General features: G+C 51.8%; 13 non-coding genes across 13 annotated transcripts; all 13 read left to right on the top strand.

Moving 5' to 3' along the window:
* The first annotated feature begins 1,718 nt into the window (after positions 1-1,718).
* LOC126313122 (5S ribosomal RNA) lies at positions 1,719-1,837 on the top strand. The gene has a single exon (XR_007555003.1). It is a non-coding gene; the product is annotated as a 5S ribosomal RNA (ribosomal RNA).
* Positions 1,838-3,108: 1,271 nt separating this feature from the next.
* Positions 3,109-3,227, top strand: LOC126313121 (5S ribosomal RNA). Its single transcript, XR_007555002.1, has one exon. It is a non-coding gene; the product is annotated as a 5S ribosomal RNA (ribosomal RNA).
* A 1,271-nt stretch (positions 3,228-4,498) lies between these two features.
* On the top strand, positions 4,499-4,617 carry LOC126313120 (5S ribosomal RNA). Its single transcript, XR_007555001.1, has one exon. It is a non-coding gene; the product is annotated as a 5S ribosomal RNA (ribosomal RNA).
* A 1,271-nt stretch (positions 4,618-5,888) lies between these two features.
* LOC126313119 (5S ribosomal RNA) lies at positions 5,889-6,007 on the top strand. Its single transcript, XR_007555000.1, has one exon. It is a non-coding gene; the product is annotated as a 5S ribosomal RNA (ribosomal RNA).
* Positions 6,008-7,278: 1,271 nt separating this feature from the next.
* On the top strand, positions 7,279-7,397 carry LOC126313117 (5S ribosomal RNA). The gene has a single exon (XR_007554999.1). It is a non-coding gene; the product is annotated as a 5S ribosomal RNA (ribosomal RNA).
* A 1,270-nt stretch (positions 7,398-8,667) lies between these two features.
* LOC126313116 (5S ribosomal RNA) lies at positions 8,668-8,786 on the top strand. The gene has a single exon (XR_007554998.1). It is a non-coding gene; the product is annotated as a 5S ribosomal RNA (ribosomal RNA).
* A 1,270-nt stretch (positions 8,787-10,056) lies between these two features.
* On the top strand, positions 10,057-10,175 carry LOC126313114 (5S ribosomal RNA). The gene has a single exon (XR_007554996.1). It is a non-coding gene; the product is annotated as a 5S ribosomal RNA (ribosomal RNA).
* A 1,270-nt stretch (positions 10,176-11,445) lies between these two features.
* Positions 11,446-11,564, top strand: LOC126313113 (5S ribosomal RNA). The gene has a single exon (XR_007554995.1). It is a non-coding gene; the product is annotated as a 5S ribosomal RNA (ribosomal RNA).
* A 1,270-nt stretch (positions 11,565-12,834) lies between these two features.
* Positions 12,835-12,953, top strand: LOC126313112 (5S ribosomal RNA). Its single transcript, XR_007554994.1, has one exon. It is a non-coding gene; the product is annotated as a 5S ribosomal RNA (ribosomal RNA).
* Positions 12,954-14,223: 1,270 nt separating this feature from the next.
* LOC126313111 (5S ribosomal RNA) lies at positions 14,224-14,342 on the top strand. The gene has a single exon (XR_007554993.1). It is a non-coding gene; the product is annotated as a 5S ribosomal RNA (ribosomal RNA).
* A 1,270-nt stretch (positions 14,343-15,612) lies between these two features.
* Positions 15,613-15,731, top strand: LOC126313110 (5S ribosomal RNA). The gene has a single exon (XR_007554992.1). It is a non-coding gene; the product is annotated as a 5S ribosomal RNA (ribosomal RNA).
* Positions 15,732-17,001: 1,270 nt separating this feature from the next.
* Positions 17,002-17,120, top strand: LOC126313109 (5S ribosomal RNA). The gene has a single exon (XR_007554991.1). It is a non-coding gene; the product is annotated as a 5S ribosomal RNA (ribosomal RNA).
* Positions 17,121-18,390: 1,270 nt separating this feature from the next.
* LOC126313138 (5S ribosomal RNA) lies at positions 18,391-18,509 on the top strand. The gene has a single exon (XR_007555018.1). It is a non-coding gene; the product is annotated as a 5S ribosomal RNA (ribosomal RNA).
* Positions 18,510-18,789: the final 280 nt, after the last annotated feature.

Below are 18,789 nucleotides of genomic sequence, written 5' to 3'. Positions count from 1 at the left end.
ACACTAGATCGCGTGTTGTTTCCCCGGCAACGAAAGGGCTGTCTGCTAGGAGTGGATTATCTCTTTTACGATGCACTATTTCATGTTTACTGTGTCCCACGCACCCTCACATTGACGAATTAACGCAGACTTTGCGTCGCTATGTCATACTATAGGAGCCACGCCTTCTGGTTCCCAATCGAGTATTGTTTCCCCGGCAACGAAAGGGCTGAATGCTAGGAGTGGATTATCTCTTTTCCGATGCACTATTTCATGTTTACTGTGTCCCACGCACCCTCACATTGACGAATTAACGCAGAATTTGCGTCACTATGACATACTATAGGAGCCATGCCTTCTGTTTCCCAATCGAGTATGATTTCCCCGGCAACGAAAGGGCTGTCTGCTAGGAGAGGATTATCTCTTTTCCGATGCACTATGTCATGTTTACTGTGTCCCACGCACCCTCACATTGACGAATTAACGCAGAAATGGCGTCGCTATGACATACTATAGGAGCCATGCGTTCTGGTTCCCAATCGAGTATTGTTTCCCCGGCAACGAAAGGGCTGTCTGCTAGGAGTGGATTATCTCTTTTACGATGCACTATTTCATGTTTACTGTGTCCCACGCAGCCTCAAATTGACGAATTAACGCAGAATTTGCGTCGCTATGACATACTATAGGAGCTATGCCTTCTGGTTCCCAATCGAGTATTGTTTCCCCGGCAACGAAAGGGCTGTCTGCTAGGAGTGGATTATCTCTTTTACGATGCACTATTTCATGTTTACTGTGTCCCACGCACCCTCACATTGACGAATTAACGCAGAATTTGCGTCGCTATGACATACTATAGGAGCCATGCCTTCTGGTTCCCAATCGAGTATACCTTTCTCATGTGACAAAGATGCTTCCATACTGATTTTAAACTATCGTAAGATACGATATTAAGGAACTCAGTTTGAAAAGAGTGCGCCAAGGAAGACTTCCAAAGAGTCTCTGGAAATAACAAAACAGTATGAAGTGACAGAAATGTTGTGAAAAACGTCAGGGCATATTGTTTTGTAGCAGTGCACAAAGGCAAATTTGTAAACAAAAATTTACCTTTCGTCGCTACAAGAGAGGGATACTTTGTCCAACAGCCTGTGTCTTGTGTGCATGTTTTTCGCACCTTTCCACGGCACGGCGCAGCACAGAGCTGCTCTGGTAGCTCCGAACGGCCGCACACGGCGCCTCGGACACGCCGGTTCGGCCCGCGCCCATCTCGCAGATGATTCTCGTGCTTGTGCTGTCATACGGACCGCGACCCGAGCGGCAGCGAGCGGCAGTCGAGCAAAGTCGGGACAAGTCGGGACGGAAGGGGACAGCCGAGAATGCACCGTGCGAATTACGCAAATATCTGGAAGCGCGACGCGTGTCAGGCAGGTGAGAACGCTTCCCTCGGTCCAGCACGACACTGCCACACCCCGCGCAGTCCCCAAGCCGCCCGGCCGCGCGCAAGCCCTGCGCCGGATAACGATAACAAGGTGCGTCTCCCGCGAGTGTCGGAGGCCGCACGAACCAAACGAATGACAGGCGGTGCAACGAGCAGCTGTGTTGTGCGTCCGACCCACGTGGCGGCGCGTCGCCTTCGAGGTGGAAGGACGTGCTTTGCGTCAAATGTGCCACCGAAACAGCGATTGCGTGTGTTAGGAGGAGAGGCGAAGCCTTCTTCTGCCGTGCAGCTACAGTATAAGGACGCCAACGGCCATACCATGTTGAATACACCGGTTCTCGTCCGATCACCGAAGTTAAGCAACATCGGGCCCGGTTAGTACTTGGATGGGTGACCGCCTGGGAACACCGGGTGCTGTTGGCTCCCTCTCTCTTTTTAGATTGTACGTCACTACACCTGCCAGCCCTCTTTTCATACAAACTCTCAGGTGCGACAAAGATGCTTCCACAAGCATTTTAAACTACTGTATTAAACGTAAGATGCGAAATTACAGTAATGAACTCAGTTTGAACAAGAAAGCGCGGAGGAAGAGTGCTAGGAAGTCGTTGAAAATAACGAAACACTGCGAATCGACAGATGTGCTCTTGAAATGCGTCAGAGCCTACTGTTTTGTAGGAGCGCTAAATTCCAAAAACTAACTACATTAAAAAAAAACCTGTTCCTGTCCGACCACCGAAGATAAGCAACAACGTTAGTATTCGGATCGGCGACCGCCTGGGAACTCTGGCTGTCTTCATTTCTTGCTTTCTTGTCGCTACCCCTGCCAGCCCTTTTTTCATGCTACCTTTCTCATGTGACAAAGATGCTTCCATACTGATTTTAAACTATCGTAAGATACGATATTAAGGAACTCAGTTTGAAAAGAGTGCGCCAAGGAAGACTTCCAAAGAGTCTCTGGAAATAACAAAACAGTATGAAGTGACAGAAATGTTGTGAAAAACGTCAGGGCATATTGTTTTGTAGCAGTGCACAAAGGCAAATTTGTAAACAAAAATTTACCTTTCGTCGCTACAAGAGAGGGATACTTTGTCCAACAGCCTGTGTCTTGTGTGCATGTTTTCGCACCTTTCCACGGCACGGCGCAGCACAGAGCTGCTCTGGTAGCTCCGAACGGCCGCACACGGCGCCTCGGACACGCCGGTTCGGCCCGCGCCCATCTCGCAGATGATTCTCGTGCTTGTGCTGTCATACGGACCGCGACCCGAGCGGCAGCGAGCGGCAGTCGAGCAAAGTCGGGACAAGTCGGGACGGAAGGGGACAGCCGAGAATGCACCGTGCGAATTACGCAAATATCTGGAAGCGCGACGCGTGTCAGGCAGGTGAGAACGCTTCCCTCGGTCCAGCACGACACTGCCACACCCCGCGCAGTCCCCAAGCCGCCCGGCCGCGCGCAAGCCCTGCGCCGGATAACGATAACAAGGTGCGTCTCCCGCGAGTGTCGGAGGCCGCACGAACCAAACGAATGACAGGCGGTGCAACGAGCAGCTGTGTTGTGCGTCCGACCCACGTGGCGGCGCGTCGCCTTCGAGGTGGAAGGACGTGCTTTGCGTCAAATGTGCCACCGAAAACAGCGATTGCGTGTGTTAGGAGGAGAGGCGAAGCCTTCTTCTGCCGTGCAGCTACAGTATAAGGACGCCAACGGCCATACCATGTTGAATACACCGGTTCTCGTCCGATCACCGAAGTTAAGCAACATCGGGCCCGGTTAGTACTTGGATGGGTGACCGCCTGGGAACACCGGGTGCTGTTGGCTCCCTCTCTCTTTTTAGATTGTACGTCACTACACCTGCCAGCCCTCTTTTCATACAAACTCTCAGGTGCGACAAAGATGCTTCCACAAGCATTTTAAACTACTGTATTAAACGTAAGATGCGAAATTACAGTAATGAACTCAGTTTGAACAAGAAAGCGCGGAGGAAGAGTGCTAGGAAGTCGTTGAAAATAACGAAACACTGCGAATCGACAGATGTGCTCTTGAAATGCGTCAGAGCCTACTGTTTTGTAGGAGCGCTAAATTCCAAAAACTAACTACATTAAAAAAAAACCTGTTCCTGTCCGACCACCGAAGATAAGCAACAACGTTAGTATTCGGATCGGCGACCGCCTGGGAACTCTGGCTGTCTTCATTTCTTGCTTTCTTGTCGCTACCCCTGCCAGCCCTTTTTTCATGCTACCTTTCTCATGTGACAAAGATGCTTCCATACTGATTTTAAACTATCGTAAGATACGATATTAAGGAACTCAGTTTGAAAAGAGTGCGCCAAGGAAGACTTCCAAAGAGTCTCTGGAAATAACAAAACAGTATGAAGTGACAGAAATGTTGTGAAAAACGTCAGGGCATATTGTTTTGTAGCAGTGCACAAAGGCAAATTTGTAAACAAAAATTTACCTTTCGTCGCTACAAGAGAGGGATACTTTGTCCAACAGCCTGTGTCTTGTGTGCATGTTTTCGCACCTTTCCACGGCACGGCGCAGCACAGAGCTGCTCTGGTAGCTCCGAACGGCCGCACACGGCGCCTCGGACACGCCGGTTCGGCCCGCGCCCATCTCGCAGATGATTCTCGTGCTTGTGCTGTCATACGGACCGCGACCCGAGCGGCAGCGAGCGGCAGTCGAGCAAAGTCGGGACAAGTCGGGACGGAAGGGGACAGCCGAGAATGCACCGTGCGAATTACGCAAATATCTGGAAGCGCGACGCGTGTCAGGCAGGTAAGAACGCTTCCCTCGGTCCAGCACGACACTGCCACACCCCGCGCAGTCCCCAAGCCGCCCGGCCGCGCGCAAGCCCTGCGCCGGATAACGATAACAAGGTGCGTCTCCCGCGAGTGTCGGAGGCCGCACGAACCAAACGAATGACAGGCGGTGCAACGAGCAGCTGTGTTGTGCGTCCGACCCACGTGGCGGCGCGTCGCCTTCGAGGTGGAAGGACGTGCTTTGCGTCAAATGTGCCACCGAAAACAGCGATTGCGTGTGTTAGGAGGAGAGGCGAAGCCTTCTTCTGCCGTGCAGCTACAGTATAAGGACGCCAACGGCCATACCATGTTGAATACACCGGTTCTCGTCCGATCACCGAAGTTAAGCAACATCGGGCCCGGTTAGTACTTGGATGGGTGACCGCCTGGGAACACCGGGTGCTGTTGGCTCCCTCTCTCTTTTTAGATTGTACGTCACTACACCTGCCAGCCCTCTTTTCATACAAACTCTCAGGTGCGACAAAGATGCTTCCACAAGCATTTTAAACTACTGTATTAAACGTAAGATGCGAAATTACAGTAATGAACTCAGTTTGAACAAGAAAGCGCGGAGGAAGAGTGCTAGGAAGTCGTTGAAAATAACGAAACACTGCGAATCGACAGATGTGCTCTTGAAATGCGTCAGAGCCTACTGTTTTGTAGGAGCGCTAAATTCCAAAAACTAACTACATTAAAAAAAAACCTGTTCCTGTCCGACCACCGAAGATAAGCAACAACGTTAGTATTCGGATCGGCGACCGCCTGGGAACTCTGGCTGTCTTCATTTCTTGCTTTCTTGTCGCTACCCCTGCCAGCCCTTTTTTCATGCTACCTTTCTCATGTGACAAAGATGCTTCCATACTGATTTTAAACTATCGTAAGATACGATATTAAGGAACTCAGTTTGAAAAGAGTGCGCCAAGGAAGACTTCCAAAGAGTCTCTGGAAATAACAAAACAGTATGAAGTGACAGAAATGTTGTGAAAAACGTCAGGGCATATTGTTTTGTAGCAGTGCACAAAGGCAAATTTGTAAACAAAAATTTACCTTTCGTCGCTACAAGAGAGGGATACTTTGTCCAACAGCCTGTGTCTTGTGTGCATGTTTTCGCACCTTTCCACGGCACGGCGCAGCACAGAGCTGCTCTGGTAGCTCCGAACGGCCGCACACGGCGCCTCGGACACGCCGGTTCGGCCCGCGCCCATCTCGCAGATGATTCTCGTGCTTGTGCTGTCATACGGACCGCGACCCGAGCGGCAGCGAGCGGCAGTCGAGCAAAGTCGGGACAAGTCGGGACGGAAGGGGACAGCCGAGAATGCACCGTGCGAATTACGCAAATATCTGGAAGCGCGACGCGTGTCAGGCAGGTGAGAACGCTTCCCTCGGTCCAGCACGACACTGCCACACCCCGCGCAGTCCCCAAGCCGCCCGGCCGCGCGCAAGCCCTGCGCCGGATAACGATAACAAGGTGCGTCTCCCGCGAGTGTCGGAGGCCGCACGAACCAAACGAATGACAGGCGGTGCAACGAGCAGCTGTGTTGTGCGTCCGACCCACGTGGCGGCGCGTCGCCTTCGAGGTGGAAGGACGTGCTTTGCGTCAAATGTGCCACCGAAAACAGCGATTGCGTGTGTTAGGAGGAGAGGCGAAGCCTTCTTCTGCCGTGCAGCTACAGTATAAGGACGCCAACGGCCATACCATGTTGAATACACCGGTTCTCGTCCGATCACCGAAGTTAAGCAACATCGGGCCCGGTTAGTACTTGGATGGGTGACCGCCTGGGAACACCGGGTGCTGTTGGCTCCCTCTCTCTTTTTAGATTGTACGTCACTACACCTGCCAGCCCTCTTTTCATACAAACTCTCAGGTGCGACAAAGATGCTTCCACAAGCATTTTAAACTACTGTATTAAACGTAAGATGCGAAATTACAGTAATGAACTCAGTTTGAACAAGAAAGCGCGGAGGAAGAGTGCTAGGAAGTCGTTGAAAATAACGAAACACTGCGAATCGACAGATGTGCTCTTGAAATGCGTCAGAGCCTACTGTTTTGTAGGAGCGCTAAATTCCAAAAACTAACTACATTAAAAAAAAACCTGTTCCTGTCCGACCACCGAAGATAAGCAACAACGTTAGTATTCGGATCGGCGACCGCCTGGGAACTCTGGCTGTCTTCATTTCTTGCTTTCTTGTCGCTACCCCTGCCAGCCCTTTTTTCATGCTACCTTTCTCATGTGACAAAGATGCTTCCATACTGATTTTAAACTATCGTAAGATACGATATTAAGGAACTCAGTTTGAAAAGAGTGCGCCAAGGAAGACTTCCAAAGAGTCTCTGGAAATAACAAAACAGTATGAAGTGACAGAAATGTTGTGAAAAACGTCAGGGCATATTGTTTTGTAGCAGTGCACAAAGGCAAATTTGTAAACAAAAATTTACCTTTCGTCGCTACAAGAGAGGGATACTTTGTCCAACAGCCTGTGTCTTGTGTGCATGTTTTCGCACCTTTCCACGGCACGGCGCAGCACAGAGCTGCTCTGGTAGCTCCGAACGGCCGCACACGGCGCCTCGGACACGCCGGTTCGGCCCGCGCCCATCTCGCAGATGATTCTCGTGCTTGTGCTGTCATACGGACCGCGACCCGAGCGGCAGCGAGCGGCAGTCGAGCAAAGTCGGGACAAGTCGGGACGGAAGGGGACAGCCGAGAATGCACCGTGCGAATTACGCAAATATCTGGAAGCGCGACGCGTGTCAGGCAGGTAAGAACGCTTCCCTCGGTCCAGCACGACACTGCCACACCCCGCGCAGTCCCCAAGCCGCCCGGCCGCGCGCAAGCCCTGCGCCGGATAACGATAACAAGGTGCGTCTCCCGCGAGTGTCGGAGGCCGCACGAACCAAACGAATGACAGGCGGTGCAACGAGCAGCTGTGTTGTGCGTCCGACCCACGTGGCGGCGCGTCGCCTTCGAGGTGGAAGGACGTGCTTTGCGTCAAATGTGCCACCGAAAACAGCGATTGCGTGTGTTAGGAGGAGAGGCGAAGCCTTCTTCTGCCGTGCAGCTACAGTATAAGGACGCCAACGGCCATACCATGTTGAATACACCGGTTCTCGTCCGATCACCGAAGTTAAGCAACATCGGGCCCGGTTAGTACTTGGATGGGTGACCGCCTGGGAACACCGGGTGCTGTTGGCTCCCTCTCTCTTTTTAGATTGTACGTCACTACACCTGCCAGCCCTCTTTTCATACAAACTCTCAGGTGCGACAAAGATGCTTCCACAAGCATTTTAAACTACTGTATTAAACGTAAGATGCGAAATTACAGTAATGAACTCAGTTTGAACAAGAAAGCGCGGAGGAAGAGTGCTAGGAAGTCGTTGAAAATAACGAAACACTGCGAATCGACAGATGTGCTCTTGAAATGCGTCAGAGCCTACTGTTTTGTAGGAGCGCTAAATTCCAAAAACTAACTACATTAAAAAAAACCTGTTCCTGTCCGACCACCGAAGATAAGCAACAACGTTAGTATTCGGATCGGCGACCGCCTGGGAACTCTGGCTGTCTTCATTTCTTGCTTTCTTGTCGCTACCCCTGCCAGCCCTTTTTTCATGCTACCTTTCTCATGTGACAAAGATGCTTCCATACTGATTTTAAACTATCGTAAGATACGATATTAAGGAACTCAGTTTGAAAAGAGTGCGCCAAGGAAGACTTCCAAAGAGTCTCTGGAAATAACAAAACAGTATGAAGTGACAGAAATGTTGTGAAAAACGTCAGGGCATATTGTTTTGTAGCAGTGCACAAAGGCAAATTTGTAAACAAAAATTTACCTTTCGTCGCTACAAGAGAGGGATACTTTGTCCAACAGCCTGTGTCTTGTGTGCATGTTTTCGCACCTTTCCACGGCACGGCGCAGCACAGAGCTGCTCTGGTAGCTCCGAACGGCCGCACACGGCGCCTCGGACACGCCGGTTCGGCCCGCGCCCATCTCGCAGATGATTCTCGTGCTTGTGCTGTCATACGGACCGCGACCCGAGCGGCAGCGAGCGGCAGTCGAGCAAAGTCGGGACAAGTCGGGACGGAAGGGGACAGCCGAGAATGCACCGTGCGAATTACGCAAATATCTGGAAGCGCGACGCGTGTCAGGCAGGTAAGAACGCTTCCCTCGGTCCAGCACGACACTGCCACACCCCGCGCAGTCCCCAAGCCGCCCGGCCGCGCGCAAGCCCTGCGCCGGATAACGATAACAAGGTGCGTCTCCCGCGAGTGTCGGAGGCCGCACGAACCAAACGAATGACAGGCGGTGCAACGAGCAGCTGTGTTGTGCGTCCGACCCACGTGGCGGCGCGTCGCCTTCGAGGTGGAAGGACGTGCTTTGCGTCAAATGTGCCACCGAAAACAGCGATTGCGTGTGTTAGGAGGAGAGGCGAAGCCTTCTTCTGCCGTGCAGCTACAGTATAAGGACGCCAACGGCCATACCATGTTGAATACACCGGTTCTCGTCCGATCACCGAAGTTAAGCAACATCGGGCCCGGTTAGTACTTGGATGGGTGACCGCCTGGGAACACCGGGTGCTGTTGGCTCCCTCTCTCTTTTTAGATTGTACGTCACTACACCTGCCAGCCCTCTTTTCATACAAACTCTCAGGTGCGACAAAGATGCTTCCACAAGCATTTTAAACTACTGTATTAAACGTAAGATGCGAAATTACAGTAATGAACTCAGTTTGAACAAGAAAGCGCGGAGGAAGAGTGCTAGGAAGTCGTTGAAAATAACGAAACACTGCGAATCGACAGATGTGCTCTTGAAATGCGTCAGAGCCTACTGTTTTGTAGGAGCGCTAAATTCCAAAAACTAACTACATTAAAAAAAACCTGTTCCTGTCCGACCACCGAAGATAAGCAACAACGTTAGTATTCGGATCGGCGACCGCCTGGGAACTCTGGCTGTCTTCATTTCTTGCTTTCTTGTCGCTACCCCTGCCAGCCCTTTTTTCATGCTACCTTTCTCATGTGACAAAGATGCTTCCATACTGATTTTAAACTATCGTAAGATACGATATTAAGGAACTCAGTTTGAAAAGAGTGCGCCAAGGAAGACTTCCAAAGAGTCTCTGGAAATAACAAAACAGTATGAAGTGACAGAAATGTTGTGAAAAACGTCAGGGCATATTGTTTTGTAGCAGTGCACAAAGGCAAATTTGTAAACAAAAATTTACCTTTCGTCGCTACAAGAGAGGGATACTTTGTCCAACAGCCTGTGTCTTGTGTGCATGTTTTCGCACCTTTCCACGGCACGGCGCAGCACAGAGCTGCTCTGGTAGCTCCGAACGGCCGCACACGGCGCCTCGGACACGCCGGTTCGGCCCGCGCCCATCTCGCAGATGATTCTCGTGCTTGTGCTGTCATACGGACCGCGACCCGAGCGGCAGCGAGCGGCAGTCGAGCAAAGTCGGGACAAGTCGGGACGGAAGGGGACAGCCGAGAATGCACCGTGCGAATTACGCAAATATCTGGAAGCGCGACGCGTGTCAGGCAGGTAAGAACGCTTCCCTCGGTCCAGCACGACACTGCCACACCCCGCGCAGTCCCCAAGCCGCCCGGCCGCGCGCAAGCCCTGCGCCGGATAACGATAACAAGGTGCGTCTCCCGCGAGTGTCGGAGGCCGCACGAACCAAACGAATGACAGGCGGTGCAACGAGCAGCTGTGTTGTGCGTCCGACCCACGTGGCGGCGCGTCGCCTTCGAGGTGGAAGGACGTGCTTTGCGTCAAATGTGCCACCGAAAACAGCGATTGCGTGTGTTAGGAGGAGAGGCGAAGCCTTCTTCTGCCGTGCAGCTACAGTATAAGGACGCCAACGGCCATACCATGTTGAATACACCGGTTCTCGTCCGATCACCGAAGTTAAGCAACATCGGGCCCGGTTAGTACTTGGATGGGTGACCGCCTGGGAACACCGGGTGCTGTTGGCTCCCTCTCTCTTTTTAGATTGTACGTCACTACACCTGCCAGCCCTCTTTTCATACAAACTCTCAGGTGCGACAAAGATGCTTCCACAAGCATTTTAAACTACTGTATTAAACGTAAGATGCGAAATTACAGTAATGAACTCAGTTTGAACAAGAAAGCGCGGAGGAAGAGTGCTAGGAAGTCGTTGAAAATAACGAAACACTGCGAATCGACAGATGTGCTCTTGAAATGCGTCAGAGCCTACTGTTTTGTAGGAGCGCTAAATTCCAAAAACTAACTACATTAAAAAAAACCTGTTCCTGTCCGACCACCGAAGATAAGCAACAACGTTAGTATTCGGATCGGCGACCGCCTGGGAACTCTGGCTGTCTTCATTTCTTGCTTTCTTGTCGCTACCCCTGCCAGCCCTTTTTTCATGCTACCTTTCTCATGTGACAAAGATGCTTCCATACTGATTTTAAACTATCGTAAGATACGATATTAAGGAACTCAGTTTGAAAAGAGTGCGCCAAGGAAGACTTCCAAAGAGTCTCTGGAAATAACAAAACAGTATGAAGTGACAGAAATGTTGTGAAAAACGTCAGGGCATATTGTTTTGTAGCAGTGCACAAAGGCAAATTTGTAAACAAAAATTTACCTTTCGTCGCTACAAGAGAGGGATACTTTGTCCAACAGCCTGTGTCTTGTGTGCATGTTTTCGCACCTTTCCACGGCACGGCGCAGCACAGAGCTGCTCTGGTAGCTCCGAACGGCCGCACACGGCGCCTCGGACACGCCGGTTCGGCCCGCGCCCATCTCGCAGATGATTCTCGTGCTTGTGCTGTCATACGGACCGCGACCCGAGCGGCAGCGAGCGGCAGTCGAGCAAAGTCGGGACAAGTCGGGACGGAAGGGGACAGCCGAGAATGCACCGTGCGAATTACGCAAATATCTGGAAGCGCGACGCGTGTCAGGCAGGTAAGAACGCTTCCCTCGGTCCAGCACGACACTGCCACACCCCGCGCAGTCCCCAAGCCGCCCGGCCGCGCGCAAGCCCTGCGCCGGATAACGATAACAAGGTGCGTCTCCCGCGAGTGTCGGAGGCCGCACGAACCAAACGAATGACAGGCGGTGCAACGAGCAGCTGTGTTGTGCGTCCGACCCACGTGGCGGCGCGTCGCCTTCGAGGTGGAAGGACGTGCTTTGCGTCAAATGTGCCACCGAAAACAGCGATTGCGTGTGTTAGGAGGAGAGGCGAAGCCTTCTTCTGCCGTGCAGCTACAGTATAAGGACGCCAACGGCCATACCATGTTGAATACACCGGTTCTCGTCCGATCACCGAAGTTAAGCAACATCGGGCCCGGTTAGTACTTGGATGGGTGACCGCCTGGGAACACCGGGTGCTGTTGGCTCCCTCTCTCTTTTTAGATTGTACGTCACTACACCTGCCAGCCCTCTTTTCATACAAACTCTCAGGTGCGACAAAGATGCTTCCACAAGCATTTTAAACTACTGTATTAAACGTAAGATGCGAAATTACAGTAATGAACTCAGTTTGAACAAGAAAGCGCGGAGGAAGAGTGCTAGGAAGTCGTTGAAAATAACGAAACACTGCGAATCGACAGATGTGCTCTTGAAATGCGTCAGAGCCTACTGTTTTGTAGGAGCGCTAAATTCCAAAAACTAACTACATTAAAAAAAACCTGTTCCTGTCCGACCACCGAAGATAAGCAACAACGTTAGTATTCGGATCGGCGACCGCCTGGGAACTCTGGCTGTCTTCATTTCTTGCTTTCTTGTCGCTACCCCTGCCAGCCCTTTTTTCATGCTACCTTTCTCATGTGACAAAGATGCTTCCATACTGATTTTAAACTATCGTAAGATACGATATTAAGGAACTCAGTTTGAAAAGAGTGCGCCAAGGAAGACTTCCAAAGAGTCTCTGGAAATAACAAAACAGTATGAAGTGACAGAAATGTTGTGAAAAACGTCAGGGCATATTGTTTTGTAGCAGTGCACAAAGGCAAATTTGTAAACAAAAATTTACCTTTCGTCGCTACAAGAGAGGGATACTTTGTCCAACAGCCTGTGTCTTGTGTGCATGTTTTCGCACCTTTCCACGGCACGGCGCAGCACAGAGCTGCTCTGGTAGCTCCGAACGGCCGCACACGGCGCCTCGGACACGCCGGTTCGGCCCGCGCCCATCTCGCAGATGATTCTCGTGCTTGTGCTGTCATACGGACCGCGACCCGAGCGGCAGCGAGCGGCAGTCGAGCAAAGTCGGGACAAGTCGGGACGGAAGGGGACAGCCGAGAATGCACCGTGCGAATTACGCAAATATCTGGAAGCGCGACGCGTGTCAGGCAGGTAAGAACGCTTCCCTCGGTCCAGCACGACACTGCCACACCCCGCGCAGTCCCCAAGCCGCCCGGCCGCGCGCAAGCCCTGCGCCGGATAACGATAACAAGGTGCGTCTCCCGCGAGTGTCGGAGGCCGCACGAACCAAACGAATGACAGGCGGTGCAACGAGCAGCTGTGTTGTGCGTCCGACCCACGTGGCGGCGCGTCGCCTTCGAGGTGGAAGGACGTGCTTTGCGTCAAATGTGCCACCGAAAACAGCGATTGCGTGTGTTAGGAGGAGAGGCGAAGCCTTCTTCTGCCGTGCAGCTACAGTATAAGGACGCCAACGGCCATACCATGTTGAATACACCGGTTCTCGTCCGATCACCGAAGTTAAGCAACATCGGGCCCGGTTAGTACTTGGATGGGTGACCGCCTGGGAACACCGGGTGCTGTTGGCTCCCTCTCTCTTTTTAGATTGTACGTCACTACACCTGCCAGCCCTCTTTTCATACAAACTCTCAGGTGCGACAAAGATGCTTCCACAAGCATTTTAAACTACTGTATTAAACGTAAGATGCGAAATTACAGTAATGAACTCAGTTTGAACAAGAAAGCGCGGAGGAAGAGTGCTAGGAAGTCGTTGAAAATAACGAAACACTGCGAATCGACAGATATGCTCTTGAAATGCGTCAGAGCCTACTGTTTTGTAGGAGCGCTAAATTCCAAAAACTAACTACATTAAAAAAAACCTGTTCCTGTCCGACCACCGAAGATAAGCAACAACGTTAGTATTCGGATCGGCGACCGCCTGGGAACTCTGGCTGTCTTCATTTCTTGCTTTCTTGTCGCTACCCCTGCCAGCCCTTTTTTCATGCTACCTTTCTCATGTGACAAAGATGCTTCCATACTGATTTTAAACTATCGTAAGATACGATATTAAGGAACTCAGTTTGAAAAGAGTGCGCCAAGGAAGACTTCCAAAGAGTCTCTGGAAATAACAAAACAGTATGAAGTGACAGAAATGTTGTGAAAAACGTCAGGGCATATTGTTTTGTAGCAGTGCACAAAGGCAAATTTGTAAACAAAAATTTACCTTTCGTCGCTACAAGAGAGGGATACTTTGTCCAACAGCCTGTGTCTTGTGTGCATGTTTTCGCACCTTTCCACGGCACGGCGCAGCACAGAGCTGCTCTGGTAGCTCCGAACGGCCGCACACGGCGCCTCGGACACGCCGGTTCGGCCCGCGCCCATCTCGCAGATGATTCTCGTGCTTGTGCTGTCATACGGACCGCGACCCGAGCGGCAGCGAGCGGCAGTCGAGCAAAGTCGGGACAAGTCGGGACGGAAGGGGACAGCCGAGAATGCACCGTGCGAATTACGCAAATATCTGGAAGCGCGACGCGTGTCAGGCAGGTAAGAACGCTTCCCTCGGTCCAGCACGACACTGCCACACCCCGCGCAGTCCCCAAGCCGCCCGGCCGCGCGCAAGCCCTGCGCCGGATAACGATAACAAGGTGCGTCTCCCGCGAGTGTCGGAGGCCGCACGAACCAAACGAATGACAGGCGGTGCAACGAGCAGCTGTGTTGTGCGTCCGACCCACGTGGCGGCGCGTCGCCTTCGAGGTGGAAGGACGTGCTTTGCGTCAAATGTGCCACCGAAAACAGCGATTGCGTGTGTTAGGAGGAGAGGCGAAGCCTTCTTCTGCCGTGCAGCTACAGTATAAGGACGCCAACGGCCATACCATGTTGAATACACCGGTTCTCGTCCGATCACCGAAGTTAAGCAACATCGGGCCCGGTTAGTACTTGGATGGGTGACCGCCTGGGAACACCGGGTGCTGTTGGCTCCCTCTCTCTTTTTAGATTGTACGTCACTACACCTGCCAGCCCTCTTTTCATACAAACTCTCAGGTGCGACAAAGATGCTTCCACAAGCATTTTAAACTACTGTATTAAACGTAAGATGCGAAATTACAGTAATGAACTCAGTTTGAACAAGAAAGCGCGGAGGAAGAGTGCTAGGAAGTCGTTGAAAATAACGAAACACTGCGAATCGACAGATGTGCTCTTGAAATGCGTCAGAGCCTACTGTTTTGTAGGAGCGCTAAATTCCAAAAACTAACTACATTAAAAAAAACCTGTTCCTGTCCGACCACCGAAGATAAGCAACAACGTTAGTATTCGGATCGGCGACCGCCTGGGAACTCTGGCTGTCTTCATTTCTTGCTTTCTTGTCGCTACCCCTGCCAGCCCTTTTTTCATGCTACCTTTCTCATGTGACAAAGATGCTTCCATACTGATTTTAAACTATCGTAAGATACGATATTAAGGAACTCAGTTTGAAAAGAGTGCGCCAAGGAAGACTTCCAAAGAGTCTCTGGAAATAACAAAACAGTATGAAGTGACAGAAATGTTGTGAAAAACGTCAGGGCATATTGTTTTGTAGCAGTGCACAAAGGCAAATTTGTAAACAAAAATTTACCTTTCGTCGCTACAAGAGAGGGATACTTTGTCCAACAGCCTGTGTCTTGTGTGCATGTTTTCGCACCTTTCCACGGCACGGCGCAGCACAGAGCTGCTCTGGTAGCTCCGAACGGCCGCACACGGCGCCTCGGACACGCCGGTTCGGCCCGCGCCCATCTCGCAGATGATTCTCGTGCTTGTGCTGTCATACGGACCGCGACCCGAGCGGCAGCGAGCGGCAGTCGAGCAAAGTCGGGACAAGTCGGGACGGAAGGGGACAGCCGAGAATGCACCGTGCGAATTACGCAAATATCTGGAAGCGCGACGCGTGTCAGGCAGGTAAGAACGCTTCCCTCGGTCCAGCACGACACTGCCACACCCCGCGCAGTCCCCAAGCCGCCCGGCCGCGCGCAAGCCCTGCGCCGGATAACGATAACAAGGTGCGTCTCCCGCGAGTGTCGGAGGCCGCACGAACCAAACGAATGACAGGCGGTGCAACGAGCAGCTGTGTTGTGCGTCCGACCCACGTGGCGGCGCGTCGCCTTCGAGGTGGAAGGACGTGCTTTGCGTCAAATGTGCCACCGAAAACAGCGATTGCGTGTGTTAGGAGGAGAGGCGAAGCCTTCTTCTGCCGTGCAGCTACAGTATAAGGACGCCAACGGCCATACCATGTTGAATACACCGGTTCTCGTCCGATCACCGAAGTTAAGCAACATCGGGCCCGGTTAGTACTTGGATGGGTGACCGCCTGGGAACACCGGGTGCTGTTGGCTCCCTCTTTCTTTTTAGATTGTACGTCACTACACCTGCCAGCCCTCTTTTCATACAAACTCTCAGGTGCGACAAAGATGCTTCCACAAGCATTTTAAACTACTGTATTAAACGTAAGATGCGAAATTACAGTAATGAACTCAGTTTGAACAAGAAAGCGCGGAGGAAGAGTGCTAGGAAGTCGTTGAAAATAACGAAACACTGCGAATCGACAGATGTGCTCTTGAAATGCGTCAGAGCCTACTGTTTTGTAGGAGCGCTAAATTCCAAAAACTAACTACATTAAAAAAAACCTGTTCCTGTCCGACCACCGAAGATAAGCAACAACGTTAGTATTCGGATCGGCGACCGCCTGGGAACTCTGGCTGTCTTCATTTCTTGCTTTCTTGTCGCTACCCCTGCCAGCCCTTTTTTCATGCTACCTTTCTCATGTGACAAAGATGCTTCCATACTGATTTTAAACTATCGTAAGATACGATATTAAGGAACTCAGTTTGAAAAGAGTGCGCCAAGGAAGACTTCCAAAGAGTCTCTGGAAATAACAAAACAGTATGAAGTGACAGAAATGTTGTGAAAAACGTCAGGGCATATTGTTTTGTAGCAGTGCACAAAGGCAAATTTGTAAACAAAAATTTACCTTTCGTCGCTACAAGAGAGGGATACTTTGTCCAACAGCCTGTGTCTTGTGTGCATGTTTTCGCACCTTTCCACGGCACGGCGCAGCACAGAGCTGCTCTGGTAGCTCCGAACGGCCGCACACGGCGCCTCGGACACGCCGGTTCGGCCCGCGCCCATCTCGCAGATGATTCTCGTGCTTGTGCTGTCATACGGACCGCGACCCGAGCGGCAGCGAGCGGCAGTCGAGCAAAGTCGGGACAAGTCGGGACGGAAGGGGACAGCCGAGAATGCACCGTGCGAATTACGCAAATATCTGGAAGCGCGACGCGTGTCAGGCAGGTAAGAACGCTTCCCTCGGTCCAGCACGACACTGCCACACCCCGCGCAGTCCCCAAGCCGCCCGGCCGCGCGCAAGCCCTGCGCCGGATAACGATAACAAGGTGCGTCTCCCGCGAGTGTCGGAGGCCGCACGAACCAAACGAATGACAGGCGGTGCAACGAGCAGCTGTGTTGTGCGTCCGACCCACGTGGCGGCGCGTCGCCTTCGAGGTGGAAGGACGTGCTTTGCGTCAAATGTGCCACCGAAAACAGCGATTGCGTGTGTTAGGAGGAGAGGCGAAGCCTTCTTCTGCCGTGCAGCTACAGTATAAGGACGCCAACGGCCATACCATGTTGAATACACCGGTTCTCGTCCGATCACCGAAGTTAAGCAACATCGGGCCCGGTTAGTACTTGGATGGGTGACCGCCTGGGAACACCGGGTGCTGTTGGCTCCCTCTCTCTTTTTAGATTGTACGTCACTACACCTGCCAGCCCTCTTTTCATACAAACTCTCAGGTGCGACAAAGATGCTTCCACAAGCATTTTAAACTACTGTATTAAACGTAAGATGCGAAATTACAGTAATGAACTCAGTTTGAACAAGAAAGCGCGGAGGAAGAGTGCTAGGAAGTCGTTGAAAATAACGAAACACTGCGAATCGACAGATGTGCTCTTGAAATGCGTCAGAGCCTACTGTTTTGTAGGAGCGCTAAATTCCAAAAACTAACTACATTAAAAAAAACCTGTTCCTGTCCGACCACCGAAGATAAGCAACAACGTTAGTATTCGGATCGGCGACCGCCTGGGAACTCTGGCTGTCTTCATTTCTTGCTTTCTTGTCGCTACCCCTGCCAGCCCTTTTTTCATGCTACCTTTCTCATGTGACAAAGATGCTTCCATACTGATTTTAAACTATCGTAAGATACGATATTAAGGAACTCAGTTTGAAAAGAGTGCGCCAAGGAAGACTTCCAAAGAGTCTCTGGAAATAACAAAACAGTATGAAGTGACAGAAATGTTGTGAAAAACGTCAGGGCATATTGTTTTGTAGCAGTGCACAAAGGCAAATTTGTAAACAAAAATTTACCTTTCGTCGCTACAAGAGAGGGATACTTTGTCCAACAGCCTGTGTCTTGTGTGCATGTTTTCGCACCTTTCCACGGCACGGCGCAGCACAGAGCTGCTCTGGTAGCTCCGAACGGCCGCACACGGCGCCTCGGACACGCCGGTTCGGCCCGCGCCCATCTCGCAGATGATTCTCGTGCTTGTGCTGTCATACGGACCGCGACCCGAGCGGCAGCGAGCGGCAGTCGAGCAAAGTCGGGACAAGTCGGGACGGAAGGGGACAGCCGAGAATGCACCGTGCGAATTACGCAAATATCTGGAAGCGCGACGCGTGTCAGGCAGGTAAGAACGCTTCCCTCGGTCCAGCACGACACTGCCACACCCCGCGCAGTCCCCAAGCCGCCCGGCCGCGCGCAAGCCCTGCGCCGGATAACGATAACAAGGTGCGTCTCCCGCGAGTGTCGGAGGCCGCACGAACCAAACGAATGACAGGCGGTGCAACGAGCAGCTGTGTTGTGCGTCCGACCCACGTGGCGGCGCGTCGCCTTCGAGGTGGAAGGACGTGCTTTGCGTCAAATGTGCCACCGAAAACAGCGATTGCGTGTGTTAGGAGGAGAGGCGAAGCCTTCTTCTGCCGTGCAGCTACAGTATAAGGACGCCAACGGCCATACCACGTTGAATACGCCGGTTCTCGTCCGATCACCGAAGTGAAGCAACATCGGGCCCGGTTAGTACTTGGATGGGTGACCGCCTGGGAACACCGGGTGCTGTTGGCTCCCTCTCTCTTTTTAGATTGTACGTCACTACACCTGCCAGCCCTCTTTTCATACAAACTCTCAGGTGCGACAAAGATGCTTCCACAAGCATTTTAAACTACTGTATTAAACGTAAGATGCGAAATTACAGTAATGAACTCAGTTTGAACAAGAAAGCGCGGAGGAAGAGTGCTAGGAAGTCGTTGAAAATAACGAAACACTGCGAATCGACAGATGTGCTCTTGAAATGCGTCAGAGCCTACTGTTTTGTAGGAGCGCTAAATTCCAAAAACTAACTACA

This window comes from Schistocerca gregaria, unplaced genomic scaffold (assembly GCF_023897955.1).
Source record: "Schistocerca gregaria isolate iqSchGreg1 unplaced genomic scaffold, iqSchGreg1.2 ptg000462l, whole genome shotgun sequence".
NCBI lineage: Eukaryota > Metazoa > Arthropoda > Insecta > Orthoptera > Acrididae > Schistocerca > Schistocerca gregaria.
The sequence above is the reverse complement of the archived record's forward strand: the minus strand, read 5'-3'. Positions and strand labels throughout refer to the sequence as shown.